The sequence below is a fragment of the Pinus tabuliformis genome, chromosome 4_1 (genome assembly GCF_031772625.1).
Source record: "Pinus tabuliformis cultivar Carrire ecotype Pingquan chromosome 4_1, CPIR1, whole genome shotgun sequence".
Taxonomy (NCBI): domain Eukaryota; kingdom Viridiplantae; phylum Streptophyta; class Pinopsida; order Pinales; family Pinaceae; genus Pinus; species Pinus tabuliformis.
Window position 1 is genome coordinate 850,821,310 of NC_142303.1, and position 26,381 is coordinate 850,847,690.

The following is a 26,381-nucleotide window of genomic DNA, read 5'->3' on the forward strand; positions in this document are numbered from 1 at the left end:
TCCAAAAAGTCCTTAACAATAATTCCACGAAATTTGAGACTCCTAAGGGTATCCCACCTATTCATGTTCATGATCACGCTATTCACTTGATTCTAAGAAGTGTTCCTACAAACATCAAACATTATAGATATGCCTATGCCCAAAAGAGTGAAATTGAACATATTGTTGCAGAAATGTTGGAGGTTGGTGTAATTCAACCTAGCCAAAATTCTTTCTCTGCTCTAATAGTATTGGTACATTAGAAGGATGGGTCATGGAATATGTGTCTGGATTATAGGGAGCTCAAAAAGATCACTATTAAAGATGAATTTTCCATTCCTATCATTGATGATTTGTTGGATGAATTAAATGGACCAATTTACTTCACCAAGTTGGATCTTTATTTAGGATATCATCAAATTAGAAGAGTAGCAAAAATGGGTCACAAAGATTTTGGGTTATGACTATGAAATCATCTACAAGAAAGGGAATCAAAATTTTGTTGTAGATGCACTCTCAAGAAAGGATGAGGATGTGGAGGCACTGCTTTGTGCCATTTCTACGATCCAACATAATTGGATAAATGAATCAAGGGATGAATGGAAGGATCATGAAGAGGTGTGGACACTCATTCAAAAGTTATAGCAAGATCCCAATGCATCTGATACTTTTATATGGAAAAATGATTCCTTATGGAACAAGTATCACTAATATCTATGTAAGGATTCCAAGCTCAAAGAAAATGTTCTTCTGGAATCACACACGTCTCCTATAGGAGGGAACTTAATATTTTTAAAAACTTACCATAGGGTCGAGAAGGATTTCTTTAGTATGGCCTTAAATATGATATTCAAAAGCGTGTGTCCAAATGTTTGGTTTTCTAACAAAAATAAGTTGAGACAATTAAAACTCCAGGTCATATACAATCATTAGCCATTCCAAGTCAGTGTTGAGAGCAGGTTACAATGGATTTTATCACAAGTCTACCCAAGTTTGAAGGAAACGCAAAGAGTGTCATCATTTTATTATTTGATAGACTTACCAAGTATGCACACTTTTATGTTGTATCTCATCTGTTCAAATCCAATATAGTTTCTACTGCATTTGTGGATTCAAAAGTTACATGGAAATCCAAAGATTATTGTAAGTGACAAAGATCCCATTTGCACTAGAAATTGTTGGACAGAATTATTTTCTTGTTTTGGTACTCAATTGGCTCATAACTCATCTTATCATCATCAATCTAATGGGAAAACTGAGATAGTGAATTTTTTTTTGGAAGGATATTTTTGTTGCTTTGCATCTGGAAGAAAAAAAAAAAACACAATGGGTCAAGTCACTACCTTTGTTTGAATGATGGTATAACACTTCCTTCCATACCACAACAAAAATGACCCCATATTTGGAACTTTATGGATATCATCAACCATTCATCACATCATCTCTAAGAGGCATTTCTAAGATTGAAGGAGTGGAATATCAAATCAAGCATCAACAACAAGCTCCCCAACTCTTAAAGGATAATCTAACTCTAGTGTATAATCGAATTAAACAACAAGGATATTAACATAGAAATGAAAGAAATCTTGATGTTGGTGATTGGGTATTTTGATGGATACAACCATAAAACTAAATGTCACTCTAGCAAGCTGAGAAGGATAAAAAATTACCACCCAAGTACTATGACCCTTATAAGGTATTTCAAAATATTGGTACTATGGCATACGAATTGAAGCTACTTGCATCTTCACGAATAAACCCAGTGTTCCATGTTTCATATTTGAAGAAGGTTATAGGTGACAAGTTTCCGGTTCAAACTATATTTACAAAACTTGTTGAGGAAGGAAAAATTGTATTAGATCCTGAAGCAATCAGAGAATAAAGAATACGATAGCTATATAATTAATCAATTTCAGAGTATCTCATCAAGTGGAAGAACTTACCCACTGAATATTCCACATGGGAGGATGAGTACTTTATACAGAAGCATCGAGAACTACTCAGGCATTGAGGACAACACTTTTTTTGAAGGAGAGGGGCATGTTGGGTCGCTATCATACTGGTGTAGCCCCCATATTATGAATGTTTTGTCCTATCATTAGGGAAATTTTGAGGTGAAAAAAGGGTCTGTTGTAGCAGCTACAACCACCCTCCAAAATTTTGTTGATGCTTCGTTTCAGAGCATCCCTTCTCAATCACAACAACTTATCTCACACTGGTCCAAATACATGTGCTTTGATTGAGCTTTATCTTCTACTTATGGCTTGTGATCTCTCACTTGATTTACTATTTAAGCCACAATCCAGTCTCTTGAATTGGTTTCAACCTAGTTTCGAGCTTGCCATAGTGAACTGTGTAATCCCTGAGGACTAACAGCCTTGCTCTCAGGAATTGTGTAGTCCAAGCCAGCAATGAGCCTTCAGCTCTAGAAATACACAAAGACAGATGATAACCAACCTTCAACTAGGAAACTATGCAAAGAATAAGAGGCACCTAGAGCCACTCAACCCAGAAATTGCGTAAGAGCTTTTCCCTTTGTAGTTGCATGATGCATGAGCCAGTGAGTTTCCCAATTCTCCCCGAAATTGCATAATAATTCTGGGAAATGCATGGAATCTTTTACCAAAAAATAAAAAGTAAAATCGAAAAAGAATCCTTAGAAAATAGGGATCTATTTTTAGTAGTCTCATGTGGCACTTGAGTTATTTTTGGAAACTATCACCAAGTGTCACTTTTTCCTATATTTTTGGCCTCCGCATCATAAACCCTAAATCAACCAAATCTATTTAATGGGTGCTACCACATATCATTTGCACATTCAATCTTGGAGATTTGGCATTCTTGAGGAGATCTAGGAACCTTTGGCACAATTTTCACAAATTTTCCAAGTAAGTTTTTTTTTCTAGTCGTTTTCTTCTTTTTCTCTCTAATTTTTTTTTTGGCTTGTGAGAGTGTTTTTTTAGCCGTTTATTGAATGATCGCTATATTTTTTATTTTTTTAATATTTTAGAAGTGTTGTTTTAAATTTTTCATTGCCTTTGTTAAGTGTCACATGCATTACCCAACTTTTGCACTAAATGTTTCCATTGCAGCGACTCTCTCCACATGCTTCATTGTTATTCAGTTTGATTGATTCATGCACTCATTTTATTTGTAGGCATCATCATTCACTCAGATCTGCACCCACCATCACTTCCACCTTCAATCTTCTCATTTTCATGATCCCATTGAGCATATTTGGGATTCCCTGGCCTAGATCTCGCTCCTCCCTGGCATGCACTGCACATTTCTTGATCTCAAAACTCTTCCTTGGCTCCAGGAATTACGCAGAGGCTACCAAGGCCTAGTGCTAAATGCACACTATGCAGTTCCAGGAGCGAGTCATGAGCCTTGGCCACTCGAATTGCACAATGTGCATTCCAACATTGCCTAAGCCCGACTGAACTATGCATTATGCAGTTCCAATTAGCAAGACCTCCCCATTGGCAGCTGGGACTACGCAATGTGCAGAAGTAGTTGGAATTCAGTCAACTCTTAGAGCTATGATTATGCATTTCTTCCCAGCAGTTTCCTAGTTTGCTGTTTGGTTTTTTCTTGAAGTGTTTTTTGTTTCAAGCTAACAATTTCATTCCATGAGTGTCTCTCTATCTCCAAGTATAAAAGTTGATGAGAAAATCTCCAAAAATTATAGGTAACATGGCTTCCAAGAGAGTTGCATCAAATAATACTGTCCAGAGTAGCAATGGGGAAGAAGTTGAGTAGGTGTTAGTGAATTTTCCAATTTATGTAGACACTCAGATGTTCATTGAGAAGGCCATGAAGTTAACATGGCAAGAAATCAAGGATATCTTTGCACGAGACTTCAAGGAAGATCTAGAGGATCGACAGGTGTATGTCGATATCCACCGGTCAATCTTACATAAGGTTGCATGTAGGTACCTTGCCTTCCCTTATGTGGACATCATCCACTAGATTATCTCACACATAGATCCAAAGACTATGACATTGAGTAGTGCAAGTGGGACACAACTTGCTACTTTCACGATGGAGAACTATCATCATTTGTATCACATACCTCAGATAGTGAACCCCATGGATACAATTTTCTATGCCACCCACAACTTTGTTAACAATAGAGATATTATAAAGAATTTAGTGAAAGATTCATCAAAATTCAAAGCGACACCCACTCATATTTGCAAGAAAAATTCACTCAGAAAGGCCTACCAATTCTTTATCATCTTTTCATGTTGATTATGCTGTCAAGAGAGTAGGGATACCTTTCCGGAGAATTAGGTGGTTGCATTGGATGAGTTGGTGAATGATGGAAGGTCACTCAACTGGTCAGATTTGGTTTCTCTTTAGTTGAAAGTCCATGTGACTAATGCCTAGAATCTGCCCAAGGATGAGAAAGAGAGATTCTACATGTCCACATATTTACTTGATGCAATATGTTTCCAACATCAATTTCCTGGCATGCCTTGGACATGGACACCCTAAGAGAATGCCATCAATATTTATTGCAAGATTGTTTCTGAGTGCAGCTACCGAGGAGTTATGGTGAGGCTAGATAACCATTTCATTATCCCGGTGTACAAGTTGATCTTTGAGTAGGATCCACCTTGCATATCCCGAGAAGTGATGGAGGTAATACTTAACATTGCATATTGGTATGCCTCTCTCACTGGCACCTTCATCAGGATGTTTGGTGGAGAGAAGCCTCTACATGTTCTATCAAGGTATGCAACAGACAAGGTGGTCATGAAAAAGGTCTCATATGACATCTCCAAAGGGTTATCAATAGGGTTTCATAGGAGGAAGAAGGCACCATGGCCTATTCTTCCTTTGCAGATTATATTGTAAAAGATTAAGAGCTTGAAATATGTGGATGTCGAAGCTAAGGAGATAGCAAAGTTTGATTTCAACACCAAATACTTCAATCTGTGTGATCTCCACAGTATTTTCAAGGACCACTATGCGAAGGTGTACTATCTATGGATCCACAAGACATGTCATTGGGTAGAGGAGGACCCTAGGAAGTATTGTTAAAACTACTCCAAGCTCAATGAACCGATCCGTATGGATAGAACATGAAAATTTTCTCTCTAGGTAGCAGCACCATAGGAAGCAACAACAACGGAAGTAGTAAGTACCAAACCAATGCAGGACAAGGGTAAGAGGAAGATTGCCGAGAAACCAAACGTAAAGCTAGGCTACAAGTTCAAAGAAGATCCTCTCATTGAGAAATCAACTTTATCAGTGGAGGCAAAGAGGTAACAATGCATAAAGAGAGTAGAGTGAAGGAAGAGAGAAAAGCACAGGTTGGAGGAAGAAAAAAGGAAGTTACAGGAAACAAAGAAGAAGTTGAAGGAAGAACATGAGATAAGAAGGAGATCGAGGGAAGAGAAGAAACAACAAGAACAAGAAGAAGGGAAAGGCGTGATGACAAAACAAACTACGCCTATATAGGTTGAGGAGACAGAACAACCAACAGATGAAGAAGAGGGTGAGAAGATGTAGGATCGAAAGCTTGCTCATCAAATTGAGAAAATGCTTGAAGTAAAAGACATGAAGTTGGGATAGGAGCCACAGGACCAAGATACTGACCTCATGCTGAAATTATCCGAGGTCACCCCTCAGTCTCCACCACCTCCAGTATCAGAGCCAGTCCCAAGCGAACAAGGAGAGGTTGTTTTCTGTGATGATGATCAAATGATGGATGTCTACAACCTATCATTTGACAAGTTGCAGGAGAATATTGTATAGGCATGGAGAAAGAATTTCCAAGATGATAACGCATAACCTACTTTTATGAAGGAAAAGGTGATAGTGTCAGATTTGAGAAACCATCCAGTCATCATGGTCGATGTAACTATGGCTTATGTAGGAGCCATGAGCTCAAATGTCAAGTTCTTGTTAGTAGAGAACTTGCAAGCAACCACGAATAAGGCAGAGCAATCCGCAGGAACCGCAATGGCAAAGATGAGGAAAGAGATACTTGTTGAAGTATCAACTCTTGAGGCCACCATGCGGAAACTCTATGACAGATTTTTCATCACACATAAGGCAATTGCCTATCTATATAGCTTCAAGCAGTGGAGCAGGAAGATTGTCCAAACTCTCAAGGACATACACGCTACAATCTCCCATGTGAGATAATGGACAATGAGATATAAGGGAGCTTCGCTTCACTTTCCCAAGATGATGAAGCCATAGGAAGAGCTAGAGAAAGAAACAATTCGATGTTGATCCCAAGCTATGAGTAGCTCATCCTGTTCATCAGTAGCATACATGCTTCATATGCATGGTTGTATAAGAGTTTGGATTTCATGGTGAGAATGAAAAAGATCCCGTCAATTGGTTCCCTCACCGAAGCCAAGGAGAAGAATGAAGTCTAGTTAGAGATCAAAAGGTACATGGAGCAGCTAAGGTGACAGGCCATCAGTGATGACTTGCAGCTAAGTGAAAAAAACATGTAGAAGTACATTGGTGGTCCCACGATAGTCAAGACCATGTTGGGCATGCTTCAGGATGAGTTAGACCAGGATTCTATGACCATATACCCAAAAGCTATGGAGGCAAGAGTCCACTATCAGAAATACATTATCAAGAAGTATGATGACACCATATCATAGTACCAAGCTTGGTATCAATATGTCACTGAGTGTCACCAAGTGGGGGTTTCCGAGTTGGTATTTCCCCAAAATTTTGAGCCATAATGTTTTTTCCTGTTAAGCTGTCTCTAGCCTATTTTGTTTCACATGGGTAGATGCAGAAAATGTATATTATTTGTAAATATGTTGTAAGTGGAATTCCAAGTGTCATTAGTGGAATGTGAACATTCACTATGTAACGTAATGAGTTATTTGTAAAGAAGTTTTAGAGTGATGAGGGTAGTCAAAGAGTCACAAGGGGAATGTCAAGGGTCACCCCACCCTTTTCTATAAATAGAACCGCATAACTCATACAAGGGGATTTTGGGAGCCAAGCTTTTGGCTAGGCTTAGGCTTAGAGAAGGATTGGGAGTATTGTGACTATTCATTTTTGGTAGCATCGAATGTGTTCTAGCCATGAAAAGTGGTGGAGAGGCTAAGGCACATGAGATCTCCAAGACCTGGAAATAGTTTGGAGAAATTCCACCTGGATGAAGATATATTAAAATAATTAATATTTTTAATGGGATCCTAAGTCTAAACTTAGGAAAATTAAAATATTAATGTGTATTAATATAAACTGGGTGAGAAAGATCTAAGAGACGAAGATCAAGCCATATATTATCTTAGCCGTTGATTAGGTACTTAATCTTGGTCATTGAATCATCAACATGAAACGTATAAGAGGGGGCTTGATGGTCAGTTGGAGACACACCAAAATTGATGAGTCAATTCAATTTTCTGGGGAAGGGTTTGCTGAGAAATCGAGTTAGTGATTTGTTGCAGCAAGGGAAAATTTGGCACAAGGCTAAGAATACATAGGAGATAGGCAGAGAAAGCGTCAGGGAGACATCGCATAGGAAACCCAAGCTAACACAGAGGTAGCCAGAGTTGATGCAGAGGCTTAAAGGGCCATCACAAAGGATGCAGGAGGCCAAGAAGCTGACGCAAAACTGATGCAAAGCTGATGCAGACAGACGTAGAGGCTAGCAAAGATGGCGTTGTGGTGTTTTTGTGGGGCATACTTAGAGCTTAGAGGTAGACGCAGAGTCGTAGAGGGTGACGTAGTCCTTGGAGGGTGACACAGTTCTAAAAGATAGCTTGGAGCAGCTTTCATTATCCATCTAAGGAACAGTTAAAGTTACCGTGGGGCCAATCATCTGGTTGCTAAATTAGTTGGAATATCTGTCTCTGGAACAAGGTACTTCTACCAAGGAAAATCTCTGAAGGGTGAGGCATTTCTGGCACCCTAGTTATATTCAGAAATCTGCATAATAATAAAACCCTCATAACTTCTACACAGGTTTTCCCACATTAAGTTTTCCTAGGGATGATTGTCCAAAAATAATAGTGTTCCTTGTGTTGTCTTAGTTTATTTCAATTGTTGATCTATATGTTTGTGAAGGTTGCAATTGTGTTTATTTCGATATTTATGCATATAAATAACTTGTTAATGTAAAGAACAAGTTGGAGATATTAAACCAGATATTGCAGTAAGGGTTTATGCTGTGTTAAAATCAGACATTTTCACATGGTATCAGAGTGATTGTAGATTATAGGAGGGTTGAAGACACCAGCAGAAATCTGAAAATTTGTAGTAGAAGCAATTGTCCCGAGAGACGACGTTATTCTAGAGTAGAAGCAGCAAGAGAAGAAGCGACACATAGTCTGCATCATCATTTCGAGGTAAGGGAAGGGCTAGCGCAGAGGCAGAGAGAGATAGAAGAGGCTCATGAAGAGCCATGTCATCCTACTCAGCCAGGTAGGACTAACGCAGTTGGCCGAAGGAGCAGATTCAGCCTTTGTCGAGATTGCACAAAGCCTAAAAGGCTAAGTTTCTTCCATTTCTGGGGTTAAGGGAGTTGTGCAGATTGTGATTTGAGGCGCTGGTGGGACGTTGTTTCTGTCTGTGTATAATAGTGTCTAAGGAGATAGAACTAAGGTAGAGGGAAGTGTTGAAAATTCAACAAGATGATGGAGCTTAGTGAAAAGAATTCGCCTTCACTAAGTGGGCCCGCAGGCTATTTTTGGCGCAAAGTCTATTTTTAGACTATGTCTATTTTTATACATATGGATCATGGTCTATGAGTTGCAGGATGCTATTTGTGGATGATTGGTCATGTTGGTAAAAATAGATGGACTTCTATTTTTAGACATATGGGCGAAGTCTATTTTTAGACTGCCAGGCTAAAAAATATAAGAGTCGAATATTATTAGCTATTAATAATATTTGGACTATAAACATTATCTTATCCTCTTGGAGCACTTCAGTTCGAGCTACGGATGTGGCACATGCAACTGCCAGAAGGAAATATGTTTTTCTTATGGGTCAGTTGAGCTATTGCATGATGGACTTCAATTAGAACTCAAGTGATTGAGTTTTTTGGAGTTGATTGAGGAGTTGATGGAGTTGTGTTCAGTTTGACTTAGTTGAACTAGTTGTATTTAGTCTAACTGCAGAATACACTAGTGATGAGTGATGTGAATTAATTACTAATTAATTCACTAACTATTAACTCATAAATCAACTAAAGAATACATCAGTTAACTCTGTGCATGGACAGTTCAGTAGAGACAAGTGTTAGAGGTGAGTGAAAGGGCAAGACAACTGTCAGTTGTGACTATAGTTGTGCATGAGATTTGCACAATCAATGGATTGAGTATTGCCAATGAGGATTGCGTGGTTCAGCCAAGGGAAATATGAGTTTGGATCAGCCATTCTCATCTATTCTCATGCAGGATTGCACAGTGGAGGCAGGCAAGCAGTGGAGGAGATTTGAACCTGTGATTGATTAAGGTCTGAGCTAGTTTTGTGTGTAACAGGTGGAGACAGTACTGAGTACTTGTGAGGAGTATTATACTATGAATTGTTACATGTTCTCAATCATTATAATATACAGATAGTGTGGGGTTTTTCAGCTGTATGCTTTCCCCAGGTTACATATTGTGTTAATGTGCACATGCGATTGATGTTTCATTGTTTTTAATTCCGCAAAATTGATGATCAGCGTAGAGGAGGTTATGTATTATGCATGTATTCCGCAATAGTGTATAATCGGGATAATCTCTGTGAATAAGTGTCATATTATTCAAAATTTCTACAGGAAGCACTACCTCGACATATTTGTATCCAAGAAATCCAAATCCGAGTTACAACAGCAAAGGGAGATTAGAGAGGAGTGATTCGACAGTTGGCTGATTTCCACGAGGGAAGTCGAGACTCAGAGGGAGTCTAGAAGAGGAGAAGAGATGGCAGTGAATAGATTGAGGGATTAGGACAAATTGGACAGTGCTTCTAATTTCGTCATCTAGAAGGCCAAGATCCTAGAAATCCTATATAAACATCACATCAAGGACTATACCTTAAAAATTGTAGCTATCCCAGTTGACCCAGTTGCTAATGAGAAGTATGAGGAAGCCTAGGCGAAGGAAAAATTCATGATCGTAGATGGGGTCAAAGATCATGTCATACCACAAATTGCTGAGAAGAACATAGAAAGGGAGATGTGGGAGGTCCTGATCACCTTATACTAGGCCTCTGCCGTGTAGTGGGATATCCTGCTCGAGAATCAGCTGAGATCATATCAGATGTAGAAAGGAGAGGAGATAGATCACTTCCTCCTCAAGTTGCAAGGAATTCACAACCAGCTTACTTCCATGGGGTCTACACCAGATCCATAGTTTATGGTCATGACTGCTTTGAATGCAGTCTCCGAGGACTGGGAGACATTTGTCCAAAGCATCTTGGGTAGAATGACTCTCCCTAGTTGGGAGGAGATGTGGGAAGCTCTTCAACAGGAAGAGATCAAGAGGTTAACTAAGGTAGTGAGTAGTGGTAAAGGAGTTCGAGTAAAGAAAGAGGAGGAGGATGTGACTCTAGCATCTGCGGGACAGCAGGGGGTTCAAAAGAGGAAGAAGAAGGACATCTCCAAGGTAAAGTGCTTCAACTGTGGGGAGTTGGGACATTATTCATCTCAATGCCCCGGGAGGAAAGTCAAGGGAGAATATTCTGATTCAAAGGCAGCTCTAGTTAAGGTAGAGAAGGATGTTGAGATTGATAATGATTGTGCCATGAGTGCTCATGCACCTCTAGAGAAGAGGTCGGGAGACATCGAACTATAGTCAAGAGGACTAAATGCTAAAGGGGAAAGATCCTTAAGGTACCCAAAATCTTGGATCACATCCGGCTATGCGAGCCCTAAACGATAGTAGCATGATGACAGGTGTTGGGTGGAGCAAGGTGTGATGGAGCAATAAGGTAGTGCTAGAGTGTAGAAGTCTGTAGCAACGCAGTGGAGGTTGCAATAGTGGGAGAGACACAAAAGAGGTTGCAACAACGCAGTGGAAGCAGAGGGAGCACATAATAGCACCAGAGGTAGCTTCAACATCACAAGGCTTCCAGACTTACCTGGATGTTAGTATTTGGGTGAAGTCAGTTAATTACTTCTTGGTAACTGGGTTGCAGTGTAGCAGTTAGTAGTGGCAGTGTTGTGGGAAGCATGATGTAGCATGTTGAGAGGGAGATGAGGTACAGATGTAGCAGTGGTAGTACCAGTGTCATGGGTAGCAGTAAAGGAAGTAGCATTGTAGGGGATGTGAGGCAACAAACCAAGCATCAACACAGGTACCGGTGCCAAGGATCAGTGTGATGTTTCTATGGTGAATCATTACTAGAGCACATTCCTCGCTAAGAGGGAGTCTTGATTTTTGATAGCATCAAATGTGCTCTAGCCATGAAAATTGGTGGAGAGGCTAAGGCACATGAGATATCCAAGACCCATAAATCATTTGGAGAAATTCCACCCAGATGAAGAGATATTAAAATAATTAATATTTTTAATGGGACCCTAAGTATAAACTTAGGAAAATTAAAATATTAATGTGTATTAATATAAAATCGGTGAGAAAGTTCTAAGAGACGAGGATCAAGCGAGATCTAATCTTATCCATTGATTAGGGACTTAATCTCAGTTTTTGAATCATCAACAAGAAAAATATAAGAGGAGGCTTGAGGGTCAATTGGAGACACACCAAAATTGATTAGTCAATTCAATTTTCTGGGGCACGGTTTGCTGAGAAATTGAGTTAGTGATCCGTTGTAGGGAGGGGCAGTTTGAGAGGAGAGCGAGAATAAATAGCAGAGAGGTAGAGAAAGTGTTGAAGAGATAGCGCAAAGGCAGCCTAGGCTTAGGCAGAGGTAGCAATATTTGACACAAAGGCTTAGAGGGCCAGTGCAGAGGACATAGGAGGCCAAGAAGCTGACACAGAGGCTAGCAGACCTAACGCTGGGCTGAAGGAGTTATGATGTGGTGTTTCTGCGGGGCAGACTGAGATCTATGAGGAAGACACGGATCCATAGAGGGTGACGTAGTTCCAGAAGATAGCTTGGAGCAGCTTTCACTATCCATCTAAGGAACAATCGAAGTTATTGTGGGGCCAAACATCTGGTTGCTGAATTAGCTGGAATATCTATCTCCGGAACAAGGTAATTTTTCCAAGGAAAATATCTGAAGGGTGAGGCATTTCTGGCACCCTAGTTGTATTCATAAATCTACATAATAATAAAACCCTCATATTTGCTGCATTGGTTTTCCCACAATGGGTTTTTCCAGGGATGATTGTCCAAAAATAACGATGTCCCTTGTGTTGTCTCAGTTTATTTCGGTTGTTGATATGTATGTTTTTGAAGGATGAAATTGTGTTTATTTCAATATTTATGCATATAAATAGCTTGTTAATGTAAAGAACAAATAGGAGATAATAAACCAGATATTGCAGTAAGGGTTTTTGATGTGTTAAATTCAGAAATTTTCACAATGATGAGCCTCGGCTTCTCCACAACGTAGAGCAAGTATACCTATTTGGAGAAGCAGGTGTTCTTGACTATAATGTTCCACTATTGGGGCTAGTGGTTGTCAATGGTGTATGTATGGATGAAACTCTCACCTATAATAATAATAACTAAGCCACCACTTTTTCATGCATATGTTGTTATTGTAGTTGGACTATTCTAGTTTCTTTAGCAACGTATGCTGTTTAACTAATGCATTTTCTTATGAATTACTTTTTATGCAATTGTATGAATATGGTTAAAGGCATGTTGTTGGATTAACTCGTCACTTTGTTTTGTGGACTATTTCGCATTTCAGTTTGTGATGTCATTCCTCTCGTGTGTTCCTTTTAGGCTATGTACTATTACAAGCTTCTAAGGAGCACACTTCCTTTTCCCCTCTGTGTGTTAGAACTCCCATGCATCTCACTTGACTCACTGCAAGGTCACACACTTGATTCATCCCAAACTTATCCTACTTTCCTCTATGCGCTACCATGGTCAAGGCACAACATTACCACCCATGGTTGGGACTCCTACTCCAAATGATCTGAGGTCTAGTTGGGACTTCTTACTAGGGAGATCCCTTGAATGTTGGTGGGTCCAGCATCGTCAACAGGGTCTCAAAACAAAAATTTAGAACCAAAATTAACTTTATAAGAAACAATAGGATTCAATATAATGATGTCAACCATGGGAGATGATTCACCATTTTTGGAGTAAAAAAAAAAAACTACTTTTTCAACTCATATTTTCAACTTATCTCCCTACATTTTTACTCAAATTTCAAGCAAGAACACTCGTTGTATGCATAATTTAATTCCTCATCCAAGTAATACCAATGTTGTATACTTTCGATGGACCCTACTACATGAAAAATGAGAAATACATGAAAAATGTGATTGCAATCATAGTTTTTCATATATTTCTCATTTTTCGTGTAGCAAGGTCCATCAAAAGTATGCAACATGGGTAGTCCTTGGATGTGGAATTAATTTCCACATATAATGAGTTCTCCTGCTCAAAATTTGGGTGAAATCTTAGGGAGATAGGTTGAATAGAGGAGTTTAAAAAAGTAGTTTTTTCCTTTTTCCCTCTAAAATTTGATGATATAATCTAATCTTATTTTATTATTTTCATTATTATTTTATAATATTCCTTAGGAGGCCCACTTTAGACCTCAAAATTTCTCTAATGGTAGCCCCCATATTGTTATTATTGTTCCCCATAAAATCCCACTATTGTTATTGTTGTGCACTTACATTATAATTGTTATGTAGGCCCTAGTTATATTATGACCATTTCGACTCCTATATATACAAAGCAGGTCTTGTCATTAGTATCATCTAAGAATTTTTCATTTATCTGATGTAAAAGGAGGATACCCCCTCGAAGAGGCTTATTTTTAGGACATTGATCTATATTTTCTTCTATGTTGTGATCTGGTTACATAATAGATCTCCACGACAAGCCAGCTGGTGGAAACTACGCAGATGATACTACCTCTCATAAAGTCATGCAAGTTTGTTATTACTAGTCAAAATTATTCAAGGATGCACAAAATTATTCTTGTAAGTGTTTCATTTTTCAAAGATGCATTGGTCACTATAGTAATTTAGTTGCCCCATTGCAACCCATTCCTATCGAAAAACCTTTCCAACAATGGGGATGAGATGTTATTGGTGAAAGTTTTTCACATTCATCAAAGAAACATTGATATATATTGACTGCTACATATTATCTTACTCAGTGGGTTGAAGCAGTTCCATTGAAACAAGTGAATAAACAGGACGCCATCAATTTTCTTAACCAAGATATCATTACGAGGTTTGGTGTTCTAATGTCACTTGTTTTTTATAATGAAACTTATTTTTCAACACTAAAACTTTATGATTTTGCATTAGAAAATGGTATTGTTGTAAAGATCTCATAAAATTACTATCCTCTTGTTACAAAGCATTTTGTCACTGTCCTTGTAGTACCTGTTCCTTGATCCTGGAGGACCTCTACAGTGAACCCTGCATGCTTTGCCTTCATGAAAAAACTCCTATTGTGTCCCTCTTCATGAGCACATCAATTCCCTTTTGCACCATTTCCCCTAAAACTTCTATTTTTCCCAATTTACAAGACCGACGCTAATGACCTTTGTCTTCCCCGCATCGATGTGCAGAGATTAGCACTATCCCTCACGTCGAACAGTGCGACTGAGCTGTGTTCTAGTTTTGGAAAGTTTTTTAAATTTGGAGTTGAAGCTTCCAGCTCTAGAAGCTTCATAATGGAAGTCTGGTAAATGGTTTGGCTGGATGGTGTCGAGGATGTTAGTTTGGGTTTGTTTGCCCTATAATGATGGAACTACCTCAAGGGATAAGTCATTTTCCCATGAGAAGAGTATCCATCTCCCATCCATTTTTCCTATGTAAACCTCCCTTTTTCCCAGGCACAAGCTAGTGTTGATGTTGGTATACTTATGCTATTTTTGTTTGAAGTAGATAGCAAGCTATTACTAGTTGTAGCTATCTACTTGTGTGAGGGAGAAGTGTGATTTTGTTTGGATTGAAGCCTAAAGGGAAGAGCCTTAAAACTAATTTTTCTTGAGGCCATCATGGAATGCTAGCAGAGGTGTGTGGGAACTTGGTCTTGTCAGAGGAGGACTGCAATGTCAAGAAAAATGGTTGTAATCTCTCTTTGATATTAATATATGCAACTATCGATTGATTTCCTACATGTTTTGTTATATTATACATTCATGTCTTAATGTTTCTTGACTTGTTAAGTAGGTTGAATTGCAATTTATCTATTGTCATGTTCGTTGTTTGTTGTTTTTTACTTGTTTCAAGTTCTTGAAGAAGGAAGTAAGAGATAGCTAGAGCGAGCGAGCAAGGACATCATCAAACAGGATAAGCGAACCAAGAGGTAGGCCCCCTTGATTGACTCTAACCTAAGAAAATCTTCCATAGAATGTATCTGTTGTGGCTAGACCCATCATTGAACTAGAGGAATTCGTTCGTGTCCACACTTATAATTTTACTTCACCACAAATTGGCGACTCCGCTAGGGATCCCAATCCTTTTTTTTGTCTTGGATTTCATGATTTTGTGAGAAATTTTCTCGTTCCACTTTTTTCCTTTGGTTCTATTTATTTTCTCCTGCTTACTGGTCTGAGTCTAAAATTCATAGTAGCTGATCTGGTCCCTGTTTCAATTTTTTCTTTTTTTCTCCTTAGCTCCCTTGATCAGTGTGCTTAATCTGCTGATAGTCATGCCGACCAGCGTGAGTTGTTGAGAAACAGTTGCGCCGACCAGCCTCTGGTGCTTGTTGTCAATTAGGCAGTCGTGTTGATGCCTGTGAGTGAATATTAGGGCTTGACCCCAATCTTGGCCAGTGTGTTATGCTCTTGTGGTTTTGACCCCATAAGTTTTTTGGACTGTCTTCTCCCTGATTAGAAAGACACTTTTCATTTGATTTTGTTTGCTTGTTGGCTTATCATCTTTCTACTTGATTGATTGAGTCATTGAGTGGCTAGCGACACTAGGGAATCTATTTGGTCGTCCATTCAACTATTTGCGAACTCAGTAAATCGGGTTGTAGGTGTACTTACTCTTTGCATTTTTTCTCTTGGTCCTTTTACGACTTTGATCTCCTTTACAAAAGTTTGAAAGTTTTTCATTTGCTTGCCTAAATGTTTCTTTTCCGGCCTAGATTACATTGTTGGTCTTATGATTGGTAAAGTCGGTATTTCATTAGTCTGAATGAGCTTCTCTTTTCACGTGTTCATTTTCTTGAAGAGCTTATTGTCTCAAGAACTTTTTCACTGAAAGATTGCATGCGAAAAGTTTGTTTCGTTGTTTCATGAAAAAGTATGAAATTCTAGTTTGTTGCATTATTACGTTATGATAAATTGCATCATTGAAAGACTAGAATTGCATCAGCATTTGAAAAAGGAAGAGAACTTGTTTTCTTTTGAAAGGACTAATAGATAAGTGCTTATCAGGAAATTAGGAATTGGAATGCATTTTTCATTAGTTTATTTTTTGAAAAGTAAGGTAGTGAAAGATCATTTCGTTTTCAATTACTTGATTGTTTGCATTTGATTGAGTAGTTTCTACCCTATCTAGTGTAGGCATTTCATCGAATTGAAAGGGTCTTGTCTCATTTAGTTGCATTTAAGGTTTTTTCAATTCGCATCGCTAAGACCTAAAAACTAAAACATAACTCAATATCAACTTTAAAATGAATTCAATTAACCTAAGGTTCATTTGACATTAACAATCACATCTATAAGGTCTAGGCTAGAGATGTGTTCCGACATATTTAAACCTAGCAGTTGTCATTAGCTTCGGCATTAGAAAACACTAGTATGGATTTGTGATCCCCATACCGTTGAATATATATCGGGAGACCCCACTAGGCTACAATCCTTTTATCCTTAGGAAGCCAAGTCAGTTGCCTTGCAAACGTGATACACCGAACACAGCATTCGGGGAGATTGCTTGCTCATATTTCGTGGTTCGACGGGAGGTATTCTGCAATTCATGGTTGCCTCGTAATCCTGTTTACCTAGATCATCCAGAGTAGTCATTTGATCTTTTTGACTCATTAAACTTAAAATATCATTCGAGCACTTGTCCTTTTGAGCTCGTTTCCAATCGAAAGCGATAGAGTCATCTTTGTTTCTTTCTCGACTCTTAAAAAATGAAAGAGCACTAGTCTTTTATGCATCTTAATAATTGATTTCCCACGATCCAAAAACACCCTATTAGTCTTTTCTGAGACCAAATCATGAGTTTCCTTTAAAAGAACATTTTAAATCCTTGAAGTTAATTGTTTTGTCCACTAAGACAAGGTCATCGTGGCTAAACCATCTGGTTCACCCAGTTCCTCTTCCTCTCCTCCATCTTAGATTGTCTAAGGAGTCATTTCCTGAGTTACTAGAGTCACTTGAGGACTAAGATGTTGAACTTGCAATTGTTCTGAGCATTCAACCCTTGTCATCTCGTCCCCTGCCTAATTTCGATACTGGGTCATCTGCTGATCTTGGCCCAGAATCTTCAGACAATCCCGTTCAAACTCCAGAGAACTCGTCGACCACTGATGGTCATCTTGGACTAGTTATCATCTTGGACTAGTTATCTACCCTCAAAACCCTCTATTTGACCCTGTTGTGATATCAGCGCAACATCCTTAGAGTCTGTACGACTAGCTGGGTGTTCCTTTGGAACTATCCCCTCATACTCGTTTGGCCATTCATCATCGTTTATTTTCAGACATGGAACCCGAAGGTGATGCTCCAATCACATCTCCAGATGAGTCCGAAGTTTCTACTCCACACATTGTTGAGGGAGAAGAATTGCAATTGCAATTTACTCCCGAGGGTTTCCCTTTTTTAGAAGGTATTCCTACCAGTTTGTCACCCAACTATGTGTCTTTGGTGCAGTTGGTTTCACCTAGTGCCTCATCACTTGACCATAACCCTGTAAGGGCATCTGGTGCCAAGCCTACATCAGGTCAGTTCGTTACGAGCACGACTTCCCAATAGGTTGTTACTTCAGTCCTATTGCAACCCACCATTTCAAATACCCTTGTATCATCAATCCCAATTACGCATCAGGCACAACCGGTAGTTTGAAATATTATCTCTGTCAGTTCCTTCGTCCCGCTAGTCAGTGGTCAGGTTGTGCCACCACCTGGGGGGCAGAACCTGAATGTTTCTACAGTGCCAAGTGCCACTAATGTGAGCAGCTCACAAGCTCACATGCTTGGTATAAACCAACCTTCTTATGGTATTATTTATAACCCTCCTGATCCTACTGGGTCAAGAAATGTTCAGTACCAACAGGTTTAGAATCTTGTTGGTCCGTCTGGATTTATTAATGTTTAGTATCAGCAGCCATATGGGGCTCAAGTCCAATACCAAAATCCTTACGTTTCATATGGTTCTCAAGGAATGGTTAATCAACCTTACACCCTCCAATCTAGGTAGTACATCCAGCCTGGCTATGGCGAGATTCAGTTCGGTAATTTCCCGGGCACTGTTCAAGTACCCTTGCAATAGCAGGGGAAACCTCTACAACAACAAGGGTGGCCTTTCTTACCGCAAGGGCTCCTCCCTATGGGCCCGCTTATCGACCTCTCATGCCTTTTAACACCCAATTGCCTTTCTTGGCTACACTCAAGTTGCCAAATGTATCTCATCTTATGAATGATCCGATCCGTCATTCGCCATACTGGCCTCTAGGGTCGTCCAAGATACCAAGTGATTGCCCAAAGTTCGATGGGAAAGCTAAAGAAGATCCTTAGGCCCATGTGATGACATATCACCTCTAGTGCTCATCGAACTCATACATGGATGATTCCATTCCTCTTCATCTTTTCCAACGAACCCTCATAGGTGCTACAGTAAAGTGGTACATCGAGCTACCTCAAAGTACTTACCATGACTTTAACTCTTTAGCCATGACTTTTCTCATGCATTTTTAGTTACCGGTTCGCTATGAAACTGGCACCTATTTGCTCACATCGCTTAAGCAAGATACTGCGACACACATCTCTGATCACATCCATGAATGCAGACGTAGGTGTTTCCTAATAAAATTCGAGATTGTTGATCAATTGTTCACTGAATGGTTTACAAAATCATTCGTAGCCCCAATTGCTCGCGATATAGCTATGGGTGGATGCATCACTGGAGAGCAGGCTATTGCTCGTGCCCAGTACTTGGATCTAATTTTCTCTTAGTCTGGCACATTGTATCATTTATTACCTAATGCTCCACGTCCATCATCCAATCCCGCAACATCAAAGTCATTAGTTACTCCTCCCTTCGATTGAGTTATTGGTTCAGTATCCTAGACCCCTGCTAAAACTTCTTATAAACAGAAGTTGGTCTCAAATACTGTTCCTAATAGTTCATCTCAGAATCCACCTAGCCCTGGTAAAACCTCAGAGGTCCACGTTGTCTAGTCTACCGAAGCAGACAAATACTCGAAAGGAAAAAAGAAAGGAAAAGGAAAAGCTAGAGCTAATGCCCCAAAACAAGGTCCTCCCAAATCGTCTACTGGTGAATCTTTGCAACAGAAACCTAAGTATCCCTACCTCATTTGCAAGGAATATCACTACACTAAGGATTGTCTCCGATGATCCGAAGTTAGTCACCTGCTCAAAGGGACCCCTACTATCCTCAAAGAGCTATTTCCATCTTAGCAAACCCAAATGGTAGACCAACCCCAATCTGCTTCCTTCGGATCTCAAGTGTTCATGATGAGTACACCTATTAATGTGGCTAATAGGTTGAAAGACTATCAAACTCCTGCTCTGGCAGCTAGGAAAGATAAAGAAGTTGCACCTTCTTATTCTACCCTGAGTTATGGCCCTCTACATATTGAGCACCCTAACCCTAATTCCACTATGTGGCCACCCTCTTGAGGTGTACCACAGAAATCCTCGTATAATCCCAACACCCAAGCTGATGATCATTACAATATTGTTGAGGATTTGGCTCAGGCACCATCAGCTATGTCGGCTCTTGAGGTACTCCAAAGCTGCCCATCGCAATGGAAATCTTTACTGTTAGCTATCAGGGGCATCGATCCCACCGATTCCAATTTGATATGTTTTGATCTAGAGAACCATGTTCCACGGCTCCCTCATCATATTGCCTTTCTTATTCAGATAATCATCAATGAGAATACCATCCACTCAACTGTCATCAATGAAGGTGCTTCCACCTACATCATGTCAACCGCGTGTTGGAAGGTTATTGGTTCTCCTACACTAAACCAATCTCCGAACATTGGAAGCTTTCGATGGGTGCGATTCGCGACCCTTCAGTGTCTTACCTAACCTTACCATCACCTTGGAAGGTAAGACAGTGCAAGTCGAAGTAGAAATTGTTGATGCCAATCTCAATTATAATCTTCTGCTCGGACAAAGTTGGACTCATGTCATGCATGACATGGCCTCCTCTTTATTTGGTATCATTAATTTTCCCCATGAAGCGAAGATTGCCACTGTCGACCAGCTGTCTTTCTTTGCCTCTTCCTCCTCAGATGACGATGTTTCGTACGCCAAGAACTCTGGTGCTCCCTATGAGAGTGTGGGGGCAGGTCTCTTCAAAGATTCTGCCTTAATGGGGATTTTTCCGCTCCCACCTCCTCATGTTGCCTCTGTCAACATGATCTCAGTCAAATTTGATCCTTGGGTCATACCTGCACCGGATCTTGTTGATACCTGGGGCGAGGTTATGTCACTTAGTCCCGCCGAAGTCAATTACGTGGAAATTGTTTCGGATTCGAACTCTACGTCCTTTGATTCTCTTATGTCTAAGACCTATTTTGATACATACTCTCAATCCCTGTGGCTTGGCACTTTGGAATCGCCTAATCCCTTAGCCGAGACCTTCCTTGCTTATGAAGGTATCATGGAAGTCATGTCTCTTGAGGAAGCGCCTTGGATTGAAACTCATTATCGTTCCTCATTCCTGCCTCACCCGACTGTCAAGTCTATGTGTCTTGAGCAGTTTTCTTCTCCCTTTGACATGTTAGTTTATCCTAACATAGTTAGGATCTTTCAACTGAGGGCATCTTTATCCCTCCATGGATTCAGGATTTTTCTACCTCCCCAAGTTTTTACCGATTGCCCATTATTTCAATGGGGTTGTAATTTGACTCGTAACCCTCCCTCACCTAGGGGGCATGGGGGCTAAGCCTTATATACATTCTACTCTGTTATTTGGTCGAGTCACTGCTTACTCATCATGTCAATGGTAAAACTCTGAAGTTCATTCGTGTTGATCGATTACCCGAGTCCCAGCATGGTTTCCCTCAGGGAGTACTATGCTTACGTCATCTTTCATGCTTATTGTTGAGTGATAAAAGGTGTCTTTTTAACTCCTAATTATCTTCACATTAATTATCAATCCAGGCAATACTTTCTATTTCTAGAGTGTACACAGTATGTGGTGCTATGTAACTCAAAGAGTAATGCTTCTAAATTGCAGTACAGTTCTTTCAAATACAAGAGTAAATAGATGCAACAAGTAAACTCTAATTGCAATTAAAGGGCAGCTCAATCCTCAAATGAAACTAAATCATACATTCATCAAAGTAACAGCAAACATCAGTTAAGGATACAATAGTAATAACTCATTCCTCTTTTAACTGATTTAATTCAAATCGAATACAATAATCAATAACCAATATAGGCAGTAAACGATCCCAATCTGAGAGCTTTGACAGAAATAGTCAATGTTCTTTACAGTTGATAATCTTAACCAGAATATGTAGTTGAATGACTGAATCTGAAATAACAGCAAACTAAATCAAGAACACTACTACAAATTACACAAAGCAGAACGATTCTATTAATACTGGAAAGTAAGAAACAACAAAGCGATACAATTGCAGAAAGTAGAAATTCAATCAAACCATCACACTATGAAGATCAGAAATGATACAAGAACAACAAGTGAATCCACCAGGGTTGGGCCCTTAGCCACCAGTTAACACTGTCGGATTACTTCAATAGATGGGAAGGAACAAAAACTACTTCTATATATCAATCATTTCAAAATCGTTACAGCCAGTTCGTACTCTGCTTCAACAGCGAGAGTCAATGATCAAAGTTACCAATACAATAATAATTCTCTCCATTAATTCCCTGTCTCAACTACAATCGTTTCATTTTATAATGGCAAAGAGGTAAAAGATAAATAGTAAAAATGATCCCTCAAGATCAAGAGATCCTGAGGGATTCGCGCAATCTTCCAACTTCAGTTAACTTTTCCTCCTTGCACTGATCCTGTGATTCACTTCATTCTTATCCATAATTACCACACTCCTCGCTAGGCTTGCTGCCTCTTTGTTGTATCTTGGTTAGGGAACAGTAGTTGTCCCGTTTCATCCATGACTCATCATAGGAACAACAATTGTCTCGTTTCATCTTTTTCTTGCATAAAGAAGGACAGAAATCAGCTAAATCATGATTACAGATAATTTCCTCATTCTTAGCATAATCCTTTGATATATTAGCACTTTGGGATATAAAATGGATATAACTAAAGAAAAAGATGATGAAATAAATAACATATGCATACCTTTTCCATGACTCAACATACTCCCCTGCTTACCCTTTTTCATGTCCTCATGAAAACCATGTAGTTTGTATGTAGAGTAGTCAAGGAATAGGCTGGAGAAGGAATGTCATAAAGCGGTCTGAACCCATGATTCTTGGCCAAGGTTTCAAAAATGTGTCATGTCTGTCCTTCAGGTAATTCATATATAGCTTTATAGCCTTCTACAGGATACCAGACAATAGGGCTATGGAACCAACAGCCTAGCCAATATGGGCCTTCCCTCAAGATGAGGTTGCTATAAGTAACAAAGCGATCTGCAGCCAATTTAAAGTTTTTATAGTTAAATGGTTCTCTATCCTGTACATTACGATTGGAAACTGTCCATCTGAATTTAGCTGCAGCCAAGGAGTTGTCTTTAATAGAGAGAAAATACTCTACCCCCTGTTGGACAATTTCTTTGTGAATGGGCCCCAAGATCTGGATTACTCCTTCCTTTTGCATCAAACTTTTGTGTTTGGCCAGCATTTGTAGTGGGTTTTTCGGTTCACCTCTGACCCAAAGGTCCAATCCATTTTCCTGCCTCTAGAATGTATTATGGGCTTTAAACCATTTCAATTGGTTAACAACAAATGAAATGAAGGCTTGAAATTGTACATCCCCCACAAAAGGGCTGGGATTCTTCTCCAATTCTTCTTCCAATACAAAATTATGCAAGTAAAACTCACAGAGTAATCATTGAACTTTCACCCCATGGTGTTTATAGTAGTTTATGAAATCTTCAACAGTTTTCAATTCTATGGGTTTCCCTACCCTGACAGCCTTGATTTTCAGTTGTAAATACCTTTCTAACAAAAATAGATCGTAGTTATTTGCAGGGGACCTGCATGCCAAAACATATGTGTATAGTGAACAAAGAGTATCCATTTGACGCATGACTGTCTCCAGTCTGATATTTATTTTCTCAAGCCTCACTTTCTGACGCATTGATATCCCACAGTTGCCGTTGTAATTCCTGGTATCTCTGTTGGGGAACAATTTCCTCATTAAGTCGTTCTATGGTCCGCCGAGCCTATGCCAGATTTTCTTGAATATTTTTTATACAAGGGTCACTTCTCATCAACATATCTTTGGCTTGGATAACTGTCTGCATGTCCACGTTGTTGGAGGGTATCACCTCCATTTGAACAGCTATATTACAAAAATGTACATTCTCTGTTTGGGTGGTTGCTTCTGTAACAACTGCATGTTGTTCCTTAACAATTTGAGTGGATATGGGCTCAGTTTGAGTCCTGATATCCCTTGTGTCACGCAATTCAGTTTGAACCATTGCGTTCATTGTTTCCAATGTTCTGTTTGCAATTTTTCCTCTTTTAAATGTTCTCTAATTTTTGTAGCCTCTGTTGTTCCTTTCTAAACCTTTCAATTTTTCTTTTCTTCTTTTTGGGAGGAACAACTGTTTCACTAACCGTTTCTGTTCTTAGCAAGCTTGGTTTCTCACCTGGGCTTTGCTCTCCAAGGGCTGTGTCTTTGCCCTGACTGGTTTCTATTTCTCCTATTTGGCCCACATCCTCTATCTTTAAATTGACCCAACTAGGTTCTTCTGGATGTGTACTCCTAGTTTGGTCTGCCTCTTCCTGAGTAACTTTTGCCCCTATTTCTTCCTCACCAATTACATTTTCCGATATGCTCCTATTATGGGCAGAGTTTTCTTCCGATTGTGCTACTTCAACATTAAAGTTGAGCGGGCTCTCAGGCTGTATAAATTCACTCATATTGGCCAAAATCTGGGCCAATTCAACATCATGTAATAAGTCTTGTGGTGGACTTGTGCTGGGAGTTAAGGGGAGTTCTGTTTCATTCCTCTCTTCTTCACTAGTGTGCTCTATTTCTTCCTCAAGTTCTGACTCCTGGTCATCCCGTCCTTCCAGCTATAAAGGTTGCTCATTTTTAGGGCTAGATAGTTCTAAGGGTTGGCTGCTCCTACCATGGAGGTTTTCAGTTGTTCCCAAGCTTGTCTTGGTAGAGCATCTGCGTTTTTGTGGTCTGTTTGTTGTGCTGGCAGTTCTCTTCCTTTTTGGAGCAGGTAAAGCTAACCCCCCTTCTATGGTAAACACTAATTCTTCCCAACTTGTTTGCTGCTGGGCAAGATTGTAGCTTACTATTAGCCTAATTAAACAATGATGACTTACGACAGTCTCTATATGCTGGGATTTCTTTATGCTTTGAGAAACGTCATGCAACAAGAAATTCAAATATGCAGGCAAGTTTACAGAACATTTCTGTTTTAGAACTGCAAATAATTTAAGGTGGCGTGGCCTTACCACATCTTTTCTTCTATCACATGTGATATAGCTCTGAATGATTCTAGCCAGCTCTATCCATGCTTCTCCAAGAGATGAAGGTTGAACTCCTTTGCCTTTGACAATCAGGTTCTGTCCCTCCTCCCAAAAGGCGGCAATGGCATCTTGTAGCCTCAATTTTTTATGCATCCATATGGGTCTGACTATTGGTAATCTGGATGCCTCAACTATTACTGCATCCGTTACTATCATTCACCTTCCTCTTATTATAGAATGATCATCCTGTAAATTCTGTAAAAATTTGATAGCAATGGTTTCATTGGGTTGCTGCAGTCGTGTAAAATATGCGACCCATCCGGCCCATACTAGAATTTCTTGGGCAGCATCGGAAATAGCTAGTATCAGTGGCTCCCTGCGCACTGTTCGTCCTCCCATTTTGTCTGAATTCTGCACACTGTTAGCTTAACACAAGTAACACAGCAATACACAGAGCCAGCAATGGAACAACAAGTTGTTAATATCAGATAATACTTTTTCAACATAGATACCGTTAAAAACTTGCTATTATGGGATATCATGTAGCCCAGTATAACCAAATAAAGGACTGACACACATGCAAAAGTGCTTTGGGAGTCACCTGCACCCCCCTTTAAAATGATAGGTCACCTTCGACCGGTTAAATGAAGGGATGACGTACTGGCAGCAATGTACAGGAGTGGTAAAAATGGCAAGGTATACATATTTATGATAAGATCACAAAAATATCGGGTTGCTGAAATCGATGCATAGAACGAAAATTATGAATAAATGTGGAGATGTCGTGGAGTGATTCAAAAAGGGAGAAAGGACATCTGACGTGAGTGAGATGCTATGTGGTCATTATTCCACTTAAACCGTTATGATTGACTTTTTAAACGATATCTCATGCATAAAGGTTCAAAAAAATGAATTAGGAACATAATCTCTCTGTAATAAAGATAAAGAAATAAGAAAAGGGAGTTATAATCACTATTGATGTTGAAAATATGACTCCAATACCATCAGCAGCGCTTTTGTTGCCCACAGGTGTTCATAACCTTGACAGAGTTGATTTTTCACCCTTTGGAGCCATGATCCTTTACGTATAATTAGGAAAGTTCCTTATGATGTCAGAATGGAGGCCATTGTGCTAGCTTGGTGACTAGATGGATCATAATGCCATTTACTGGGAAGGAGTGAAAGGTGGCCAGGCCGGCTCGTGATGAGACCTCCTGTTCCAAGGACTTTATTTTTTTGATGTATTCATTGGATCATATCCCTGGTGTGGTGGCCATAGTGGGAACGCCACTTCACTGCTTCCTTATGATCATGGTAGGCTGGCTCATGATGAGACCCCCTATCCTCCATCTAACAAATCATAGAATTTTTAGTAAACATATATATATATATATATATATATATATATATAGATATATATATATATATATATATATTTTCTTTCCTTCTCTTTTTTTTCTTTTTTTTAGATAACACTTCCTATTTATATATAGAGGGTGGCTCAACACTCCTTA